This window comes from Phocoena phocoena, chromosome 9 (genome assembly GCF_963924675.1).
Source record: "Phocoena phocoena chromosome 9, mPhoPho1.1, whole genome shotgun sequence".
In the NCBI taxonomy this organism is placed as follows: Eukaryota; Metazoa; Chordata; class Mammalia; order Artiodactyla; family Phocoenidae; genus Phocoena; species Phocoena phocoena.
Genome location: NC_089227.1, coordinates 73,558,216 through 73,580,159, shown reverse-complemented (window position 1 = coordinate 73,580,159; position 21,944 = coordinate 73,558,216). Strand labels below are relative to the sequence as shown.

Below are 21,944 nucleotides of genomic sequence, written 5' to 3'. Positions count from 1 at the left end.
CCTGGTGGTCTCAATAAAACAGAAGTCAAGATTATTTTCTGAGACTGAGGGAACAGGTGGCAGGGAGGAAATAGGAAGACAGCGGTCAAAGTGTAGAACAATCGAGGATTGCAGAGGCCGTCTTGGGGCCCTAACAGACCATGGATTTGCAGAGGTTATAACTGGCACTGCTGTCAAGTTTCAGCTAACAGAGCTCAGCAGCCCAGGTACAGTGGCAAAGATGTCAAATGATGAGGTTGAGCCTGGGAAGACTGAATTAGATCCAATGAGAAGTCAAGAAGAGAACTGGCTAGAATGGTGAAAGAATGATTAAAGGAACGGCCTCAGGTTCTCGACAGCATGGGGAGGAAGAGAGGTCCAAAGAGAGTTAAAAGATATAATAATGAATTTCACTGGAAAACAAAGAGAAAGAAGACAGGACCAAGAACTTCAGAGTAAAATCTTACCTTCAAGAAAAATAAATCTCACCTTAAGAAAAAGATAACCAGGGTCTTTATAAAGCAAAGACACACACGCACACACATGCCTATTTATATATATGTGTGTGTGTATGTATGTATTGATGTATACGTATATAACCTCTATTTAATCTCCTAAATGGATAACTGTTTTCTATTATAACACAATGACCTCTAAAAAAGTGATACCTCTTTTTTTTTTTTTTTTTTTTTTTGCGGTATGCAGGCCTCTCACTGTTGTGGCCTCTCCGGCTGCGGAGCACAGGCTCCAGACGCGCAGGCTCAGCGGCCATGGCTCACGGGCCCAGCCGCTCCACAGCATGTGGGATCTTCCCAGAGCGGGGCACGAACCCGTGTCCCCTGCATCAGCAGGCGGACTCTCAACCACTGCGCCACCAGGGAAGCCCCGATACCTCTTTTTTTGATGTCAAAATATTTAAAGCAATTGTGCTGAGAGAAATAATACTCAAGAATAGGCTAATTTACTGTTAAGCAAGAAACCAGTGGATACATTGCATTGACTATCCACTTCTTCCAAGTTATAAAATCTTTGCCATATTGTTTTGTTTTTTTAAAGCCAAGAGAACATTTAGCATATCTCTAAAAATGAGTAATTTTCTGCCACTCCAAAGCATCATATTACCAACGAATAACACCTATCAAAATGATTATGTCTTCAATAAGCCTGTCTGAACCCCCTAGAGACAGCCTGCAGTATTTTCATTGCTAGTAAAGTAAGTGAATAAGGCTGTATCACACATTGTTGATGTTCTGTAACCAATAAAAGTATTTCTTGTTCTGGTTCACTTTGATTCTGGCTGACATCACCTTTTGATTTTTTTTCCCTTTATAATTAGTGCTTGTTAGAATTAAATCTCTCTGTCATTCAGCATTTGGCAACACAATCAAGACATTCTCTAACCTGCAACATTTAAACATTTACCATTTTCAACCAATTCTTCAGGTAAAGGTCAAACTTCAAGGACACAAATCATATTCTATAATTTAAAAAGTGCAACTCCAAATATTAGTATGCTGAAGCTTAAAAACTGAGAGGGGGGTCTAATTAAAATCCAATGAGACTAAGAGCAAACATGGAGGTCTTGGCTTGTTTAAACAGAACTTGAAGTAAGATGCTAGGAGTCTGGGCAGCAATGCTTTTGCTGGATGCTTGGACAGAGTATACCATGTCCAAAAAAATAATCACCAATAAAAGGATTTTAAACATGGCAAATAACAAATGTTGGAGAGGTAATCGAAGTCATATGACAATTTGGAAATCTAGCTTTGCTTCTTGAATATAAACAAGAAGAAAAAGTGAACCTTCTGCTGTCCCATCTCACTCTAGCTCGCACCTGGCCCTCTCCAGCCCTTCACAGCACGCTCTCTTAGAAAAAAGCCATGAATGTTCTACTCCCGCAGCTCCCTTCAGTCCTCACTGCAAGCTACAATCTGGCTTCCAGCCCCACAATTCCTCTGAATCTGTTCATTCCACATTTCCAGGTGACTTAAATTGCTCCTGTGGACGCCCTCCAGTCCTTTTCGTGCTTGACCTCTGCAACAATGGACAGTTTGATGACTTTTTCCTTGAAACTCTTGTGTCTCTTGGCTTCCTCAACACCATTCCCTTCTGGTTTTCTTCGTACTTATCTTCTAGCTCCTTCTCTAGTTTCCCCCTTGCCTGCTACTTAGGAGAAGGTTGTCTCCCTGGTTATGCCCCAAGTGCCCTTCACATAAACACCCTCATCTCTAGGGTACTTCTGTGTCCAGGGTCTCAATACCACCACCACCTTTGTGGGGATGGCTCCCACATCCTCACATCCTCACATCCTGCTCTGACCTCTCTCCTAAGCCATTATATCAATTTACAAACTACCTCCTTGACAGTTTTACCAGATCCATCTAATACTGGGCTCATAAATTTCTCCTCCCCACGCCAACCCTTCAAACCTGTTTCCCCCCCCCCACCCTGTAGTACTTCCTATTTCGGAAAAGAACCATTAAGCCCCACTAACCTCTTCGCCCTACCCACAATAGCCACCTTAGAGGTCCCTAAACCCCTGAATTCATATGTGAAAAATGCTGGTAGTTTTCATCAGGTTCGAAGAAAGCTCTGTCATGCAAACAAATACATAAACATAAAACAAGCAAACACTTTAAGAATCGTTATCATTTCCTCTTTTCTATGACCTTGCTGCCAATAACTTAGTTTATGCCCTTACACTTGGCCTAAATTGCTCAAATAGCATCTTCCTCTGCTTACTTCTAGATCATCTTTTTCCAGCCCACCCTTCACATTACTGTCATAACAGCTTTTCAAATAAACACACTTGAGTCCATCTCAAGCCTGCTTAAAAGGCAACCACTGACGTGGCTGGACGTATCCTAAGGAAATATGCAGATGTGAATATAAATTTACAAACAAGATTGTCTTTCACGACATTATTTATAGTAGTGAAAAATGCAAGCAACTTAAAACTTTATCTATTATGAGGCATTTATGTAAAATAAGATAAAGTCATCTATTGGACTATGATATACAGTCATTAGTAGCTAAATTCTCAAATAATTATTAATGGCATGCCTTGGAAATGCAGACACATGACATTACATTAGAAAAAGTAAGATACAAACCAAATAACACAATAAGATCAAGCTTTTCTTCTGTATCTATGCATAGAAACATACTTGGTTAGAAACATACCAAAATGTATACTAGTAGTTATTTCTGGTTAGTGAGATTAAAAGTGATTTTTATTTCTTCCTTCATATTTACCATAGGTTGTAATACTTTTAAAAGGAGTACGTGTACATTCTATAAATGGGGGTGGAAAAACAGTTTTTGAGAATATTGACTTCTCTGAGAACTAAGAAACATTGATAAAGGAAATTGAAGATGATTTAAAGAAATGGAAAGCTATCCCATGCTCTTGGATTGAAAGAATTCATACTGTTAAAATGGGCATACTACCCAAAGCAATCTACAGTTTTAATGTGATCCATATCAAATTACCCATGACATTCTTCACAGAACTAGAACAAATAATCCTAAAATTTATATGGAATCACAAAAGACCCGGAATTGCCAAAGCAATCCTGAGGAAAAAGAACAAAGCTGGAGGCATAACCCTCCCAGACTTCAAACAATACTACAAAGCTACAGTAATCAAAATACCATGGTACTGGCACAAGAACAGACATATTGATCAATGCAACAGAACAGAGAGCCCAGAAATAAACCCACACACCTACGATCAATTAATCTTTAACAAAGGAGGCCAGAATATACAATGGGGAAAAGACAGTCTCTTCAGCAAGTGGTGCTGGGAAAGCTGGACAGCCACATGTAAATCAATGAAGTTAGAACACACACTCACACCATGTACAAAAATGAACTCAAAATGGCTTCAAGACTTGAATATAAGACACGATACCATAAAACTCCTAAAAGAGGACATAGGCAAAACCTCTGACATAAATTGTAGTGATGTTTTCTTAGGTCAGTCTCCCAAGGGAATAGAAATAAAAGCAAAAATTTTTTAATGGGACCTAATTAAACTTAAAAGCTTTTGCACAGCAAAGGAAACCATCAAGAAAACGAAAAGACAACCTATGGAATGGAAGAAAATATTTGCAAATGGTGCAACTGACAAGGGCTTAATTTCCAAAATATACAAACAGCTCATATAGCTCAATATCACAAAAACCCAAACAACCCAATTAAAAAATGGGCCAAAGACCTAAACAGACATTTCTCCAAAGAAGACATACAGATGGCCAACAGGCACATGAAAAAATGCTCAACACTGCTAATTATGAAAGAAATGCAAATCAAAACTACAATAAGGTATCACCTCACACCACTCAGAATGGCCATCATCAAAAAGTCTACAAATAATAAATGCTGGAGAGGGTGTGGAGAAAAGGGAACCCTCCTACACTGTTGGTGAGAATATAAATTGGTGCAGCCACTATGCAGAACAGTATGGAGGTTCCTTCAAAAACTAAAAATAGGGTTACTGATATGATCCAGCAATCCCACTCCTGGGCATATATCTGGAAAAGATGAAAACTCCAATTCAAAAAAATACATGCACCCCAATGTTCACAGCAGCACTATTTACAATGGCCAAGACATGCAAGCAACTTAAGTGTCTGTTGGCAAATGAGTGAATAAAGAAGATGTGGTATATATGTAGTGGAATATTACTCAGCCATAAAAAAGAATGAAATAATATCATTTGCAGCAACATGGACAGACCTAGAGGTTATAGTAAGTGAAGTAAGTCAAACAGAGAAAGACAAATGTCACATGATATCACTTATATGTGGAACGTAAAAAAAATGATAGAAATGAACTTATTTACAAAACAGACTCATAGTAAACAAACTCATGGTTACCAAAGGAGAAAAGGGGGAGTAGGGATAAATTAGGAGTTTGGGACTAACAGATACACACTACTATATATGAAACAGATAAACAACAAGGACCTACTGTATAGCACAGGGTACTATATTCAATAACTTGTAATAACCTATAATGGAAAAGAATCTGAAAAAGAATATATATGTGTATATATATAATATATATACATATATATGTATGTATCTGTATTAACTAAATCACTTTGCTGTACACTTGAAACTAACATAATATTATAAATCAACTATACTTCAATAAAAAGGGAGAAAAAAGAACAAAAAAGAATATTGACTTCTCATCAAATTTAGGATATAAAGTCCTTAGCATGGCAAACACAGCCCCTCGTGACCAGTCCCTGTCTACTGGCCAGCCTCACTTCTAGCCATTTACTAGACACACACTACATCTCACCATAGAACGGCTTTCAGTTCTTTAAACAAGCCACATTCACTCATATTTCTATCTGTGTGCTCCCTCTCCCTGGGTGCTCTCCCTTCGGCCTCCTGGGTCAATCTGGCCAGGTCCTCAACTTCCAGGAACCCTTACCTGCCCACCCCTGATTCCTGACCTCTTATCCTCCATCTGCCAGGTTAGGGACTCCTGCCCCAAACTCCCAGAGTCCTTGTCACAATGGTCTGCTGGTCCATCTTCCCCATGAGCCTGGGAAGAGTGTGAGAGCAGGAACTCTGTCTTATCACTAGGTTCTTGGTCACTGACTGACCCATCGTAGGTGCTCAACACATATTTGATGAATGGAAGGCTTTTTAAAGGCTTTTAACAGTACTCTTCCTTTGGGGTACAGTCATATGGGTGCTGCCACAGGCCTGCTTCAGGCCCTGGGGTCACATATCCCTCAACATGTTCCTCTACCATTTAAAATCTTCCAATGACTTTCAGTATCTGCACCTTAGAAAAGGTATAGCTAGAACCCACAAGCTTTGACTCAATGTAAGGAAGAATTTTCTTATACTTAGAGCTGCCTGAAAATGAACAGATGGTGTACAAAGTCTCCATCAATGGAACTTCATAGAGAGAGAGGACGGTCACTGGACAGGGACGCTCAAGAAAAGACAGAGGACCTTTTAAATCCTCTAATTCCAAGGAAAAGCATCCCAGCTCCTAAGCAGAACTTTCAGGCCCTCCCTCAGCTCAGTGCCAGATGCCTCTTGCCTGCCCCGCCCCCCCCACCGCCATCTTCTACAGATTAAACTCTAGCCTAGTCGGATCAGACTATTATACACCATCCCTGGAATTCTTTCTACAGTTCCTAGACACTGTGTTTTTGCTCAAACTGTTCTTACCACCTGGAATACCTTTTCGCTTCATTTACAAGGCAGCCTGTCAAAATCACCCCACCCTCCAAAGCCCAGATCAAATGCCACCTCCTAAAGTCACAGCATCACAGAAAGTGAGAGCCAGAAGAGCTTGTGGAGATCATCCAAACACCCTCCTCAGTTTACAGACAGCTCCCTCCCACCCCCGCCCCACCAAACAACAATGAAGGCTGCAAATTTAAGTCATTCAGCCAAGTTAGTGCCAGGACTATGATTCAAATCAGTACTGATTCCAAATTTCAACACATGAGAACACTGTCTCTGGCCTGCCAAGTCTAGGAGAACTAAACCATTTTGCTTATGCTTCTCTGCTATAACACTTACCTATCTGCTTGGTATTGTGTTTGCATGAATATATGAAGACAGCTATATTACAGAGGAAAGGGCCCTCTATATTTGGAGTTATTCATGAGTTTAAATCTCACTTCTACCACTTACTACCTGTGTGACTTTGTACACATTACATAACCTCTCTGAGCCTTGGTTTTCGTATCTCCTGGGTCTCAGCCCATACGGCATTTTCCCAGACTCTCTCTACCACCTATCTGATGTCATCACTGCACTCACATCACCATTTTCCATTGCTTCTATCACATTCTGAAATCGTCTTATTTATTTACTTATGTAGCTGAATATTAGATAATTTAAAAAGCAAAACAGTAAACAGAGTGACAGTAGGTAATACTGTAATTTCACAGGTCAGCAAATTTTTTCTGTATAGAGCCAGAGAGCAAATACTTTGGGCTTTGCGAGCCATATGGTCTCTGTTGTGACTACTCAATTTTGACATTACAGCATGAAAGCGGCCACGGACAGTACATAAATGAATGAGTGAGGCTAGGTTCCAACAAAACTTAACATAAAAACAGGCAGGAGACCAGATTCGGCTGCAGGCCTTAAATTGCCAATCCCTGGTTAACTGGAATAAGTTTCAAAAAACAAAAGGTCTTCATAAAATGAGTTTTATAGTGATATTACACTTGAAAAACATAGCATCTCTCACACACACAGCTGGTTCAGCAGACTGTAGTAAAATGGAAAAAGGCCTGCTCTACAGCCCAATACTTCCTCTTCCAGCTCTGCTTCCTAGAGCCCGTTCATACATATTTCTGAGGATTCGCATACTGGGATATTCACACAGGATGAGGAACACCGCCATAAATAGCAGAATGGAGAGATCAAATGAGGTTTACTCATGACAAAATGCTATTCAGTAGGCAAAAGGAAGGAGTTAAGCTTAATATGTCTTAATGTAGACAAACATCAAGCAGTTCTGAGTTCTCTAGAAATACTCTAGAGAAACAGGCTGGAGAATATAACATTTAATTACATTTTTTAATGCACACAAAACAATCCTACATATTGTTTATGGGTATATTTTATGGAACTATATGAAAGCAAACTGAAAAAACAAAGTTGCTGGTACCTAAGGGGAGGTGAATGGTGTGAGTGGTAGTCACATGGGGTCTATAGCTTTATATTGTTTTATGATAAAAACTGTTAATTATTTATTTACTACTATTTAGTTTTATAGTTAATTCTGGGTAGTGAGGCTGTTTTTTCATATATTAAATTTTTACACATTTTTAAAGTTGCTTCCTCAAACATAGGAAGCTCATTAGATGTACTTTTCATTTGTAATTCCTCAAGTCATGAAGACTTTGATTTTTATCATTTAGACTTTAATTTGTTTTCCTATTTTCTAATTGCCCTTTGAAGCAAAATTACTTCTTCCTGTTGGGGGTTTGACTCTGTAGCTCCTTAAAATATTTCTAGCAATGTCTGATTAGACAAGATTTAGAGAATTTCCTCCAAAATCAATGTGAGTTAATAGATTCTAATATACTGCACTTGAATTTGATAATGATGACAAGATAATAATAGCTAATCTCAGATGAACCACGTCTTAGAGTCCCATCTTAGAGTCCCAATTTTCCTCCATTTGAGTTCCAGAGAGTAGGGCCGCTGACAGACGTGGTGTGAAGAGCTATAAGAATTATTATCTTCCCTTGAAGGATGCTTCAGAGTTAAATTTCCTCTAAGTCCCTCTCTCTCTAACCCTTATAGCTGGGATTGGGGTTGAGGTTGGAGATAGGGTTAAGGGTTAGGCTTAGCTGAGACCACCTAACAGGAAAACTCTTCTGTCATAAAATTCCTTCTTGCTTCCTCTCCAGAACCACAAAGATTCCCATGACATACTGTTTTCAAAATAAAAGAGAAGGCACCGCACACATCAGTGGGGCTGCTGGAAAGGGTTCAACATGGGGGAGGTGGTATACAAAAGTCAAGAGCACCACTGCCTTTGGAATCAGATAGATCAGGTTCCCATTCAGGGACACTGGAGTTTCTTGGCACCAGGTGAGCTGAATTTTCTCATCTGCAAGATAAGGATAATACCTAGCTCACAGTGCACCCAGACACAATCTGGGGCTTGGCAAATGTCAGTCATTATCCTTGCATGTTAACACCAGATACACTGCATTTTCAAGGTGCTATTTGTTTCGCTGTGTGCGACTAAGTTTCCTTCAGGGGTTTAACTGTGCGGTATAACACAGCCCAATTCATTTATTTATTTTGAAATAATGTACAAAAAATAGCTTGGTGACATAATTAGCCTTTCTACTAAGAAACTCGAATGAAGGCATATGATAAACATAAAGGCCTGTTTTCTATAAGCTAAGCCATTCTAAATAAACCTTTAAAGTCCTATCTAGCATAGTTCTGTTTACTTATTGCCAGCTATCTTCTCTGCACTGGTAATTGCTTTCTCCTGGCAGTAAGAAATTTATATGCCCTGCTTTGCCCAAATATTACAGTTCACATACAATGAAAACACTAACTCTCCTATGATTCCTCTAATACCTAGGGGGAAGAACGTGGGATGGGCCAAGGATAGAATTTCAGTTTCAATTTTACATCATCTGGCTATTGTCAGTTCAACTTTATTTCAGTGGAAGAATTTGAGGCACTTCTGAGGTTAACATTTATGAGCTCAAATAGGAAAAAAAAGGAGAGTTAATTTACTGGATTTGAAATACTCTATGGACATAATTTAGAACTACAATCTGTATGCTTTTTCTCAGCTGACTTACAGGATGAAAACAACAGTTTAAACTTTTCAAGTTTGATTTGTACCTATTTAAACATTTTATTAGTTTAGCTATCCATGCATTGTTCTTTGAGTGAGAAAAGCAATGTGAAAATTCTTACATATTTTAAGGCAGAGGTAATTAAAAGAGATCCTCAGCCAGATTCCTACTGAGCTCAATGCAAGCTTGGCCTAATTAAAGTTTATAGAATTTGGCCTGTATTATATTCAAACAGCAGATACTATTTTCTTATAGTTGCAAGTTTGACATTATTTCATTACAGTTTCAAATAAAGGCATAAACAGAAAATAGAAAAGACACTCTGTATTGCATGCTTATTATTTTGTCATTGATTTTTACTGACACTAAGGGCCATGAAAGGAAAAAATGAATTGTTTACCAGTGTCCTCAGAGGGCCGTGAGAGTTCCAGTTACACAGACCACTCTAAAATGCAGTCCTGAGAGGCTTAAACATACATTAATAAGAAAACATCATTTTCAGATCTAATCTAAAGGAAAATATTAAGCTGCATCTATTGCAAAGTAACATGACCAATACATGATATGCATGGACAGTTAGTTAAATCACCAGTTAACTAGTTCTTCACTGAACTGAGTACACGATGTAAATACATTCATCACTGAGAACTGGAGAGGAAAGTAACAGCTGTCGGCATGACAGTGAATCTTCTTTCCAAAAGCAAGGATCTGATAGCACCCCTGTCTCATCTATGTTATTGTATATTTGTAAAATTTCCTTACTCTAAACTCTACGGTAAACTGCAGTTTCAAGAACTCTGAGGGTGAAGCTGGAGGAGAGGGCAGGGAAGCAGTCAGCCTCATCCTGTCTTGGGGAAAAGAATGATTTATAACGGTCCTCAAAACTGACAGGTAACACGTTGAGTCAAACATTTTCTGTATCATCTTAAACTGCTTCAGTTTAAGAACATTTTCTGTAGCATCTTAAACTGCTTCAAACAGGGCTGCGCCCTAGCCCTGAGTTCATGAACAAATCTGAACAATTTGATGCATATTTGAAATGGCTTGGAAGAAGGCCTGGTAACGGAAAACAGGACGATAAGCATCCTTCCCTCTGTGATGACATGGCATTGCTCTCCTGTTCCAGGAGTGGCCTCAAGGAGCAGCTAAACATACTGGCCAACAATTACTGTCAGAAAGGACTTTTTATGCCAAAACCACAATAACTGTGTTTGGCAGACACCCTTCCACATTCACATGGGTAATGGTAAATAACTCTACTCAGAAGATTAACTCATTTGGTTATCTAGGGCACAGTTATTAACAAATACTCGCCCTGGCAGGCATCTCACAACAGGGTCAGGCTGAAAGTTTACAATTATGAAAGATTCTTTTATAGCAACAGGCAGAAGGTCAGTACTTCAACCTCTGACATTCATCCCCACAATGCTCTGTAATCACTCTGCCTTCCAGTGTTCTCTTTCCTCCCCAAGTCTTTCCACTCTATTCTCCTGAAACCTGAGTCCACGATACACAAATTCCCCAACACATCCATAAGCTATTTACAGAACATGAGCCTGAGTTCACTGCTTCTGTAAATTCCCCGCCCCCCCCAAAACTTATGTGTACCAGCAGGATGCAGGGCTGGCTTCTCCTAGTTCCCCAAAGCACATCCAGACCGTTACTGCTCAGCCCTGGGGCAGCAGCTTCTGGTCCTCTGAAGCTCACACCATAATGCTCCAGTACCGGCCACCAACCTTTGATCGTGTTTTCTACCAGGTAACAGATCCTCATACACTAAAGATTTTGGCACCTGTCTCCATATTCTCACTCTGAACCTCAAGTCCTACCCTCAGTGTAGATGATTACAGTCCATGTAAACATTCCACCTAGTATCCGAGATTCTCAACTGTTTTACTGTCTCTAAGGAAAAGACTGTCCCTCTACTGCAATTAAGTAACCCAAGGTCATAGTCAAACTGCAGACTTTGACATCTAGATGTGTCCCATCTATGCAACTCTCTGACCAGAACGTACCAATCTCTAGTTATCTTACACAATTACTCACACTAAACTTCCTCTCTAACTTCACTGAGACCACCGGTGCCTTATCCTGTCCACTTTGTTTGGTCCTTATCTCTCTCAGGCCATTCCCATTACTCTTAGTTTTTTTCTTCTCCTAGCTTCCATGGTATCACACTTCCCTGGTTTTCCTCCTATATTTCCAGGTCCTCCTTCTCAGAAGCCACTGGATGCTCCTCCCCTACCCAGCCTGTCAATGTTGGACACCACAGGGCTCACTTCTCTTTTTTTTTTGCGATACGCGGGCCTCTCACTGTTGTGGCCTCTCCCGTTGCGGAGCACAGGCTCTGGACGCAGGCAGGCCCAGCGGCCATGGCTCACGGGCCCAGCCGCTCCACGGCATGTGGGATCTTCCCGGACCGGGGCACGAACCCGTGTCCCCTGCATCAGCAGGCGGACTCTCAACCACTGTGCCACCAGGGAAGCCCAAGACATCCATCTTTTTATGAATCCCTGCCTTCCCGAAAGTGACATTTTAGTGAAGGGAGATAGAAAATAGGCAGATAAATATAAAGAGAGACTCTCAAGTGGTGACACATTCTAAAGAGAATGAATAAAGCCGGGAATGAATAAAGTTAGGGAATGCTGGCATGGCAGGCAGATGACGTTTTAAATAGAGCAGTCAGTGAAGGCAGCACAGGGAAGATGGGATGGCGAAGGTGGGAAGGTGGGATTGCGAAGGTAGCATTTAAGCAGAAACTAAAGCGGGTGCAGGAGCTAGTCATGAGACTGGAAGAGGAGAATTCCTGGGAAGGGTTCCACGAGTAAAGATCCTGAGGTGGCAGTGAATCTGGCGTGTTCAACAAACAGGAAGAAGGCCAGTGTGGCTAGACCACAGTGAACACAGAGCAGAAATGAGGGTTGGACTGTGTAGAGTCTTCTAGGCCACTTGTAGGGTTTAAATTCAGAATGAAGGTTTTAAGCCAAAGAATAACATGGTCTAACCTGTTTCAAATGGTTCATCCTAGCTGCTGTGTGGAGAGTAGATGCAAGGGTACAAGAGTGCAGGCAGAGAGACCAGTTGGAAGGCTCTTATAATCCAATGTAGGGTAACGATGGTTGAGATCAAGGGGGTGGCTGTAGACATAGTAAGGTGTTGGGTTCTAAATCTATTTTAAAGGTAGAGGCAATAGGATTTGCCAATAGTCAAATCATATTGATTCTATGTCCAAATATATCTCACACCCATCCACTCCTCCATTGCCACCCCCAATTCCAAACCTTCATCAGCTCTCGTCTGGACTACTACTGTACCTGCTCACCTGGACTCCCTGCCTCCATTCTTGCCCTCCATTCTCAACAATGTACCCAGCAATCTTATAAAATCATCAGTAAGATCACATCCCTCCTTTGTTTTACACATGTTTAAGTTTTACATACTGTGTATTTACAGTGAAAACTAAAGACCTTACTATTTCCTGCACAGCCCTGGATGACACAGCTCCTGCCTGCCTTTTCCCATTCACCTGGTTCCAACCTTTCTTTCACTCACCTGGCCTCCTTTTCATTCTTGCCAAACTCTTTCCAGCCTCAAGGTCTCTGCTTTAGCTCTTCCTCTGTAACGTCTTTCCCCAGATCTTTACGTGGCTGGCTCTCTCGCTCACCTTTCAGGCCTCAGAAATAAAGTTACCTCCTGTGGACACCTTCCTTGAGCAATTATCTGAATTAGCCCCTCTCCAGGTACGCTTTATCACAGCAGCCTTTTTAGTTCCTTCATAGCATTCACCACAATCTGTAACTGCCTTTATCATCATGTCTCCTCTCCTCCTCGTAACTGCTCCATTAGAGCCGTAACTGTTGTCTGTCTTGTTGTCCACTCTGTACTTCGTGCTGGCACCTTGTAGACACTCAAAAGACACCTGTCTCTAGAAAAGACCGAGTCCATCATCCCTTCTTCCTTCCCTCCCTCCCTCCCCTCCCCGACCTAGAGCCCACAGTTCATCTCCTTACCACTTCCTTGACAATCCCTCAAGTTCCTGACTTGTCTTTCTATTGTACTCACCCTACAACACCTGACCTCTGATCAACCCAGATGTCTATCAATTCTGCCCCAACATTCAGGCTAAAGGCCACAAGTGTAAGGTTTGGAGGAACAACTAAAATATAATGATCTCCAATCTCTGCTGGGCCGATGCTGCCCAGTAACCCTCAGTATTTCCCTGGTGACTTCTCTCCCCCACTCCACCATTTCTTCATACTTCTAACCCAGCTCCTCCCAGTGAACTCTTAGCGGAAGATCTTGTCAACTATTAGTCAAGAAAACAAGTCAACAGGCAGGACCCCCTTCAATTCTTCAGCCCTACCCCTCCACTACAATTCCCATCTGCATCCAGATACACTTGCATATTTCTATCAGCCACACTTGGGGTCCCTCCTTTAGTCAATCCTTCTCTCCTGCACTCTGGAATTCATCACTATGCACTCCTCAGGACCTCATTCCAGCAACGATTCCCTCTCTTTCAAATGTATGTTCAACTTTTGCCTTTCTTCTCAGTCTTCTTCCACCATCATTTGAACATGCTCAAGTCTTCTACTGCTTATGTGCTCCCTTCTAGGTATCATCACCTCTCTTTCCCTTTTATATACAAGCTTATTGAAAGTGTTGTCGCCAGAAGACACATTACCTCACATTCAGCGGACAATGCAATGCAATCTATTTTATACCCTCTACATCCCACTGATCTTGCTTTTGCCAAATTACCAACCACCTCTTTGGAGTAAAATGTGATAAATATTGTCTCCATAATAAATATTTACCAGATACTTAATGTGTGACAAGTACTGCACTAAGAACTGTCTAGATCTCATATTCATGTTCCTTTCTTGCTATGGTTTTCACAGCACAACATGCTCTTAGATTTTCTTCCTATTTCACTTCTTCTCAAGTCTCCTTTGGTCAAACTATTCTGCACTCTCCTCCAAACCTCTTTTTAAATATTCGCTCTTCCATATATGATCCCATCATTGCTCATGGTTTTAATCATCTTCCATGCTGATCATTGCCAGAACTTCCTCCAGCCCAGGTCTCTCTCCTGAGCTCAAGGTCTGTATGTCCCAAAGCCTACTAGACATTTCCATTTGGACGACCCACAGGTACTGCAAAACAGCATATCTATAATTGAAATAATTCCATCAATCCTCCCCCACCCACTCCCAAAACCAGCTACTAATACTACAATCTCAATCTCCATGATGGCACTGTTGTCTCCCCAGCTTCCCAAAAAAGAAATCAAGAAATCATCCATGACCTTTTCTTGTTCTCTCCCTCATACACCACTCAATGTCCTGAAAGGTAAAAAAAAGAAGACCAAAAAAACCCTTATCTAACCAGTCTTCAACTTCTCTCAACTCTACCTCTGAAATCTCTCAAACTGGGCCAAGGAGTTGGGGTTGTTCTACCAGGACCTGTTAAATTAAAGCCAGAGCATTCAGATGTGTCTCCCCATCCCTGTAGGATAGAAGGCAAAGTTTAAAAAAGAAACTATATAAGACAGGAGTGACATTTCTTTCTTTCTGAAAGGAAAATATGCTGAGATGCAGCAGTGTAAAATGAACTCTTACTTTTTAGAGAAAGGTCTAAATAAATTTTCCTGTCTGAAATCAGGGATGTATGAGAGGACTAGGCAGACTTATTTATTAATAAATAAACTCCAAGTCTACTCCAGAAACTGTTATGTATCTCACATCACTACAGTAAAAAAAAAAACTCAGGCAAAGGACTTACAAACTGAGACGGAAGACTGAACAAGCATGTCTACCTACTCTCTCTCACAAACCTACTGAAATGATGGGAAAGTGGTACAAAAGGAGACAAACCAATATCTGTGATGAAAACAGCGAAGAGGGTGGGAGGAATGGCTGGCAGTCCCTGAACAAGAGACTTTAACAAACTTCTCCAAGACAAATTACAAATGGGCATTGATTAAACTACAGCAGAGGAAGCAGAGGAAGCCTCAGCTGTTCTTCTGAGAAAAGACCCAGAGAAGTTCCAAATTTTGGAGCTGGCAGAGACAGAGAGCAGGAGTGGGCTGCAGAGCAGTAACCATACATGACTAAACACCTGACCACAGAAGTGTTGGGCTAAACAACCCTTCTCATCCCCCTGAGTTTAATGGAAATGAAATGACTGCCTGATCTCTCATCAGATGAGTGCTCACTAAAGAAACTGAAGATCTGTTCAGGGTGGAAAAGGGCTTGCAATGTGGTCGTAAGATCTCAGTCCAGTCCCCTTGTTTGTGCATTTGGCGGGATGTGGTTAGGAAGTGATCCTGTCTACTCCCCACCCAGGCATCCATTCACCTATCCATCCATTCATTAACTGAGTAGCTATCATGTGCCAGGGAACAAGATGAAGTCCCTGCCCTTGTGGAGTGACTTTCTAGTGGTGATGCGGGACACAGACAACAAATAAGTAAGTAAGTAGGTAAATAAATAAATAAATGAGATAATTTCAAACGTGAAAGGGCAATAAAAAATAAGACAGTAATATGACAGAATGATAGGGTGTGTGAGTGTGTATTGTGTGTTTGTGAGTATGCGTGTATAGTGCTCCTTCAGCTGGGTATCATGGAAAGCCTTTTAAATGTAACGTTTCAGTTGGGCTTAAATGACCAGCCAAGTGAGGATCTGGAACAGAGTATTCCATGCAAAAAGAAATATGTGCACAAAGCCCCTAAGGAAGGAACAGGCAAGCTTAGCATACTCAAAAGGAAGCCCAATGTGGCTTTAGCCTAGCAAGTGAGGAAAACAGTAGCAGAAGCTGAGTTTGGAAGAGTAAGCAGGAAGCAGATCATGTAGGGCCTTGCAGGCCATGGAAAACATTTGTATTTTATTCTAAATGTAATGGTAAATCATTGAAGGCTGTTAAGCAGGAAAGTAACAAGTTCTGATCTGAGTTTTTCAAAGTTACTTGGGGGACTTCCCTGGTGGCTCGGTGGTTAAGAATGCACCTGCCAATGCAGGGGACACGGGTTTGAGCCCTGGTCCGGAAAGATGTCACATGCCTCAGAGCAACAAAGTCCGTGCACCACACTACTGAGCCTGTGCTCTAGAGCCCACAAGCCACAACTACTGAGCCTACGTGCCACAACTACTGAAGCCTGCGTGCCTAGAATCCGTGCTCCGCAACAAGAGAAGCCAATGCAATGAGAAGCCCACATACCTCAACAAAGAGTAGCCCCCCGCTTGCCGCAACTAGAGACGCCCACACGCAGCAACAAAGACCCAACGCAGCCCCCAAAATAAATAAATAAATAAAAGTTACTTGTTTACGTTCTGTGGAAGGGACTCTAGAAGGAGAGCAGCATTAGCCTGGAGAACACCTGCATAGTACGGATGAAAGATAATGGTAACCTGAATGAGGATCACAGCAGTGCAGTTGAAAAGAGGTGGATATGGTAGTAGAGCTAACAGGACTTACGCACATTAACTGAAAGTGGAAGGTGAAGCAAAGAGAGGAGTCCAAGGTGTTTGGGAGCAGAAAAAGAGGTGGTAACTACCTTTACTCTACCCAAGCAGTAAAAATTTTCCTAATGGGAGAGTATAGCAAGATGCTCTACTAGAGACTATGCTTGCATTCAGAGGGCTCAATGAGACTCAGGTCTCAGAAAGTAGTCTTGTGCACCAGTGGATTCTTGAGTCACAAAGGCAATATCTCTAAGCCCAGGGAGAGGGAAGAGGCAATGGGGGTATCTGCTCTTAACAAGTAGGACAGACAACTATCTAGGAAGGAAATATATTCAATGCTTTCGTATTGATTATTTAAAAAAGAAACCCAAGAGACCCAACTCATTGGCCTCCCTGGTTATCAGATGCACTGCTGGCTTTGCCTGCTTTATAGTTTCTGTCCCTTCTGGCCCAGGTCAGCCAAAACGTCTCTTTTCAATAATCATGTCTCTGTTCACCCTAGAAGTCAACAGCTTCACTGGCTCCTGGTAAAAGAAGCAGCCCAGCCAACCAGTAGAGACTCAGACATCACTGCTCCCTGCACATCTCACAGAAGGAAAAGCGGCTTACAAATTTCCCTGGTTGCTGCATGAGCTAGAGAGGGTACAGGCACAGGCTAAGTTAACTGTACCATTTGGGAAAAAGATATAGACATTGATAAGCTTAATAGCTGATCAAGAAACATAATGGACATATATACACTACCAAATGTAAAATAGATAGCTAGTGGGAACCAGCCACATAGCACAGGGAGATCCGCTCGGTGCTTTGTGACCACCTAGAGGGGTGGAATAGGCAGTCTGGGAGGGAGATGCAAGAGGGAGGAGATATGGGGATATATGTATATGTATAGCTGATTCACTTTGTTATGAAGCAGAAACTAACACACTATTGTAAAGCAATTATACTCCAATAAAAATGTTTTTAAAAACCCATAAATGTAAGTATGGATCCTAGTTAGTAGGGACCACAAGAATAATAAAACAGAATTTTTAAATATTGAACTGGCAGATCTATTCAATGGAAGAGAAGAAAGGAAGAGGGAAAGTATGACGGATACAAAATATGAAAGAAAAAGTGACTCTAAACAGAATAATAATGATGGTAAACACAAATGGGAAAACATACCAACCAAAATACAAAGCTGTCAGATTTTGAAGACAATATTCAGCAAAAATTTTACAGATACAAATGGTCCATCAAAAAGTTACAGAAAACTTGATTATAAAATATGGAAATAAATATACCAGGCAAATCCAAATCCAAATAAGCTAGAGCAGCCCATCTTAATACAAGTGAAAAAGAAAATCAAGGCAGAACAGACTAAGGGACAGAGGAGGGGCATTATATACTCAATAATCAGTAAGACAAAATAATTATCAACTTAAATGCATTTAACAATATAGCCTCAATATATATAAAGCAACAATTAACTGGACATGGAAAACAGCAGGTAAGTAAGCAATTAGAAATGAATAATCTTATCATATCCTTCTCAGAAACTGATAGAGCAAACAGACATTTTTGCTAAGACAGAAGATTTGAATAACGTGGTTATTAGTAAGCTCAAACTAGTAAATACTTATAGACTTTTGTAAACAACAGAAGCATACTCCTTTCAAACAGATATAAAATTTATGAAAACTGACCATGTAACTAGGCCTCAGAGGAGGCCTCCATTAAATTTTCCCCAAATCAATATCATATGATCTATGTTCAATAAATATAATATAAAAAAATTATAAATCAATGATAAGGGGCTAAAAACACACTATGTGGAACAAGATAAAATTATAAGGAAATAAAGAGATACTTAGAATCAAATGGAGCTACGTGTTTAACTTAAGAAACTGATAAAAAGGCAACAAACACAGAGAATGGGGGAGGGGAGAAAGAAGAGAAGGAGGAGAGAGGAATAGTACAAATATGGACAGTAAAACTGGAATAAAGACAAAAAAGTTGAGTAAATAAATAGAACCAAATCCTAGTTCTTGTGAAAAGTTTAACAAAAAAGACATGAAGCAACTGACAAAGGATTAATCTCCAAAATAATACAAGCAGCTCATGCAGCTCAATATCAAAAAAACATAGAACCCAATCCAAAAATGGACGGAAGACCTAAATAGACATTTCTCCAAAGAAGATATACAGATTGCCAAAAAACACATGAAAGGATGCTCAACATCACTAATCATTAGAGAAATGCAAATCACAACCACAATGAGGTATCACCTCACACCGGTCAGCATGGCCATCGTCAAAAAATCTACAAACAGTAAATGCTGGAGAGGGTGTGGAGAAAAGGGAACCCTCTTGCACTGTTGGTGGGAATGTAAATTGATACAGCCACTATGGAGAACAGTATGGAGGTTCCTTAAAAAACTAAAAATAGAACTACCATATGACCCAGCAATCCAACTACTGGGCATATACCCTAAGAAAACGATAATTCAAATAGAGACATGTACCACAATGTTCATTGCAGCTCTATTTACAATAGCCAGGACATGGAAGCAACCTAAGTGTCCATAGACAGATGAATGGACAAAGAAGATGTGGCCACACATATACAATGGAGTATTGCTCAGCCATAAAAAGAAATGAAATTGAGTTATTTGTAGTGAGGTGGATGGACCTAGAGTCTGTCATAGAGAGTGAAGTAAGTCAGAAAGAGAAAAACAAATACTGTATGCTAACACATATGTATGGAATCTAAAAAAAAAATGGTTCTGATGAAACTAGGGGCAGGACAGGAATAAAGACGCAGAAGTAGAGAATGGACTGGAGGACACGGGGAGGGGGAAGGGTAAGCTGGGACGAAGTGAGAGAGTGGCATGGACATATATACACTACCAAATGTAAAACAGATAGCTAGTGGGAAGCAGCTGCATAGCAAAGAGAGATCAGCTCAGTGCTTTGTGTCCCCCTAGAGGGGTGGGATAGGGAGGGTGGGAGGGAGACGCAAGAGGGAGGGGATATGAGGATATATGTATACATATAGCTGATTCACTTTGTTATACAGCAGAAACTAACACAACAATGTAAAGCAATTATATAGTTCAATAAAGACGTTAAAAAAAAAAAGACACACCCCTGTCAAGACTGATCAGCAAAAATAAAAGTAAAAAGAGGCAAATAAAGAGAATACAAAATGAAAAGGGGGGAAAAACTACAGACATAATTTTTTTTTTTTTAATTTATTTATTTTTAGCTGTGTTGGGTCTTCATTTCTGTGCGAGGGCTTTCTCCAGTTGCAGCGAGCGGGGGCCGCTCTTCATCGTGGTGCGTGGGCCTCTCACTGTCGCGGCCTCTCCCATTGCGAGCGCAGGCTCAGTAGTTGTGGCTCACGGGCTTAGTTGATCCGCGGCATGTGGGATCTTCCCCGACCAGGGCTCGAACCCGTGTACCCCGCATTGGCAGGCGGATTCCCAACCACTGCGCCACCAGGGAAGCCCCATAATATTTTTTAAATTATGAAATAACATGATAAAAAGCAATATGCAATGAATTTAAAATATATTTAACATATATATAGTGTTTAAAACAGGCCTAGTACTGAGATAAATGGGCGTAGTCATGTACTGCTGATGAGAATTTAAACAATCACAGGCAGCCATCCTGGGAAGTGTACTGGCAGGACATGCTGAAATCCACATTCACATGCCTAATATCCAGCAATCCACTCCTGGGCATACACCCCAGGGAAGGCTTCTCGCATGTCTATCAGGGTGTTGATAATGGGAAGCTGGAGGCAATATGGGGGCCCTCACTAGGGGAAAGGTTAAGTAAAACAGAGTAAGAGCATAATAGGGAATAGGACACAGAAGTTAGAAATTGCAAACATATACCAGAGGTACGAGAAGTAAACATGGACAGACCTGAAAAATAAGTGTTGAGTGAAAACGGTAAGAAAAAGAAAATCTATAGATATGTAAGTTAAACACATACTGCATTACATATTTTGCAAGATTGTGATGGTCCTGTCTCTCTAAAATCAATTAGGTTTTGCCTTCCTGGGATTTCTTAAATGAATGGTACTATAATGGGAGTTCCTCATCATCTATATTTTAGAAGAGATTCCATCAAACACAGAGGTCCCATTATTTTTCCTCTATTTAATGGTTTCCTCACCTCAACAAAGCGAAAATTTGTTTTGATCCACAAAAAGATTAAGAAGCCATTATTCATGATAAAAATGAGTAATGTGCTCTCTCAAATATAGCATGTTCAAAACTGAACTCAACTTTTCCCAAAAAACCTGCGGATTTCCACATCTTAGCTGATAGGAACTCCTCTCCTTCCATGGCAAAGTCCTTGGAAATATCCTTGACTTCTCTCTTTTTTTCACACGGCATATTGATCGATTAGCAAATCTTGCTGGTCCTATTTTTGAAATATATGTAGAATCTGATCACTTCTCACCACTTCCTCTGCTACTACTCAGGCCTGAGCCACCACTGTCTTTCGCCAAGATTAATATAAGAGCCTTCCGATTGACCTCTTTGCTTCCCCCTTGCCACACAGCAGGCTGTAAAAATTAAGAGTGGTCATGTCACTCCTCGGCTCAAAACCTTTCATGGCCCCCATTTCACCCAGAGCAAAAGCTGAAGCCCTTACTATGGTCCAAAAACCCTACATCATCTGTAATCTCCACCCCTCCCCTGGGATTACTCTGTTCCACCCAGAACTCTTTTGCTATTACTTGAGTGCACCAGTATACTCCTGCTTCAGGGCCTTTGGTGAAATGTCACCTTCTACATCACACACACCTGATCATTTTATTAAAACTGTGATTTCCATGGCCTCCACTCTCTGCCCACTGCCTTTCCTTATTTTCCTTATCCTGCTCTATTTCATTGTTTCTCCACAGCATTTATCAATTTCTAATATGTTATGAAAATACATGCTTATTATGTTTATTTTTGTCTCTTTTCTCTGCTAGAATGTAAAGCATGTCAGGTCAGTGGTCTTTGTTTTGTTTATTGATTATACCTATCACCCAGAACAGGGACTGGCATGAAATGGAGGTTCGATCCTTTTTCGCTGAATGAACGAGTAGATGAATAACTGGATGGTTCAGTGCAACGTGGGTAGTGGAAGACCAAAATTGGGGCTGCAGTGTAGAAAGGGAGAGA

General features: G+C 40.8%; 1 protein-coding gene across 5 annotated transcripts in view; it reads right to left on the bottom strand.

The window, feature by feature from the left end:
* ST7 (suppression of tumorigenicity 7) overlaps positions 1-21,944 on the bottom strand; it is a 262,107-nt gene that overhangs the window by 55,846 nt on the left and 184,317 nt on the right. The window lies entirely within an intron of this gene.